Source organism: Idiotropiscis lumnitzeri, chromosome 16, assembly GCF_059441095.1.
Source record: "Idiotropiscis lumnitzeri isolate Australia: NSW breed Sydney's pygmy pipehorse chromosome 16, RoL_Ilum_1.0, whole genome shotgun sequence".
Taxonomy (NCBI): Eukaryota; Metazoa; Chordata; class Actinopteri; order Syngnathiformes; family Syngnathidae; genus Idiotropiscis; species Idiotropiscis lumnitzeri.
The window spans coordinates 172,501-174,634 of NC_142406.1; the positions used below are offsets into that span (position 1 = coordinate 172,501).

A 2,134-nucleotide genomic window follows, 5' to 3' on the forward strand; every position below is an offset into this window, starting at 1 on the left:
CGAAAGTTGATAGGGCAGACATTCGAATGAGACGTCGCCGCCGCGGGGGGGCCGGCGATCGGCTCGGGCGTTATCTAGAGTCACCAAAGGGGGGGCCGGGCCGGCGGCACCGCGGAGACCGACAGCCCGCCGGCTGTGAAAGCCGGCGGGCCCGCTGCACCGCGGCAAACCGAACCCGCGTGGGTTTTGGGTCTGATAAATGCGCGCGTCCCCGCGGAGACGGGTCGGCGCTCGTTTGCATGTATTAGCTCTAGAATTGCCACAGTTATCCAAGTAACGGTGGAGCGATCAAAGGAACCATAACTGATTTAATGAGCCATTCGCAGTTTCACTGTATCGGAACCGTGTGTACTTAGACTTGCATGGCTTAATCTTTGAGACAAGCATATGCTACTGGCAGGATCAACCAGGTAGCCCTCGCGTCCGGCGGTCTGTGTTTCTTGCATTGGAACCGGAGCTGAGCGGGGAGCCGGGCGCGGGGACCGGGCGGCGCCCGCGGGAGACGGCCTCCCGCGGGGTTACCCCCGGCGGCACCCCAGCCTCCCTCGTTGTTTTTTCTCTCTCATTTTTTTCGGACGTGGGCTACCGAAATTTCCGTTACCGATTCAGCCCCCGTGCGCGGTGAGGAAGTCGGCTGGGCCTCGGTATGTACTCGGTCCGTAGAGGCCGCGTTACCGCGTGGCGGTCAGTCGCGGGAGGGAGCCGGAGCCGCCCGCACGCCCGCGACCGCAACACGCACTCGGAGGCGGCGTCTTCTGACAGACGCCGGTAGGGTTTGAGAAACATGCTTTTTCGGAAAGGACCGCTCGGCTGATGCGGGCCTGGGCTCCCGCGCCCCTCTCGTGGCGGGGCGGCGCGGGGTACCCGCGAGCGCGGCGGAACTCCCGTGTAGGACATCTCTGGGCCCGTGTGGCCAACGGGCACGCGACAGGGTCGTCTCGGTCTCGCGACGAAAGCGGTTTCGCGCTGGTTGGTGCGCTAGAGGTCGATCCGCAGGCCGAAGGAACCGTCCACCCGAACACCCCGGCGCGAGGCCGGGGCCGGCAGGGGCCCTCCGATGGCGGGTCATGCTTGCCAATCGGTCAGTGGTTGGTGTGGTGCAGTATATGTCAGGGTGTGGGTGCGAGATGGGCCGGGAGGACCGCTCCTCCAGCGTCGGACCCGAGTCATAGGAAGTGCCGTTTTGTCACAACCCCAGGGGTGGGGGGGTAACGGTAGGGAAGTGCCGGCCAACGCGCAGAGGTCGACCCGCAGGCCGAAGGAACCGTCCACCCGAACACCCCGGCGCGAGGCCGGGGCCGGCAGGGGCCCTCCGATGGCGGGTCATGATTGCCAATCGGTCAGTGGTTATGTGTGCTGCGGTGATGCGGTGCCGGCCAACGCTCAGAGGTCGACCCGCAGGCCGAAGGAACCGTCCACCCGAACACCCCGGCGCGAGGCCGGGGCCGGCAGGGGCCCTCCGATGGCGGGTCATGATTGCCAATCGGTCAGTGGTTGTGTGTGCTGCGGTGCCGGCCAACGCTCAGAGGTCGACCCGCAGGCCGAAGGAACCGTCCACCCGAACACCCCGGCGCGAGGCCGGGGCCGGCAGGGGCCCTCCGATGGCGGGTCATGATTGCCAATCGGTCAGTGGTTATGTGTGCTGCGGTGCTGCGGTGCCGGCCAACGCTCAGAGGTCGACCCGCAGGCCGAAGGAACCGTCCACCCGAACACCCCGGCGCGAGGCCGGGGCCGGCAGGGGCCCTCCGATGGCGGGTCATGATTGCCAATCGGTCAGTGGTTGTGTGTGTTGCGGTGGGGCCGGGAGGACCGCTCCTCCTGCGTCGGACCCGGGTCATGGGAAGTGCCGTGTGGCGGTGGTGGGGCCGGGAGGACCGCTCCTCCTGCGTCGGACCCGAGTCATGGGAAGTGCCGTGTGGCGGGGCCGGGAGGACCGCTCCTCCTGCGTCGGACCCGAGTCATAGGAAGTGCCGTGTGGCGGGGCCGGGAGGACCGCTCCTCCTGCGTCGGACCCGAGTCATAGGAAGTGCCGTGTGGCGGGGCCGGGAGGACCGCTCCTCCTGCGTCGGACCCGAGTCATAGGAAGTGCCGTGTGGTGGGGCCGGGAGGACCGCTCCTCCTGCGTCGGACCCGA

At 67.4% G+C, this 2,134-nt stretch overlaps 1 non-coding gene across 1 annotated transcript in view; it reads right to left on the reverse strand.

Moving 5' to 3' along the window:
- The window catches only part of LOC148320738 (18S ribosomal RNA), a 1,933-nt gene extending 1,520 nt beyond the window's left edge, over positions 1-413 (reverse strand). The window contains exon 1 of the ribosomal RNA XR_015839477.1: positions 1-413. This exon is cut by the window's left edge and continues 1,520 nt beyond it. This is a non-coding gene — a ribosomal RNA (18S ribosomal RNA).
- Positions 414-2,134: the final 1,721 nt, after the last annotated feature.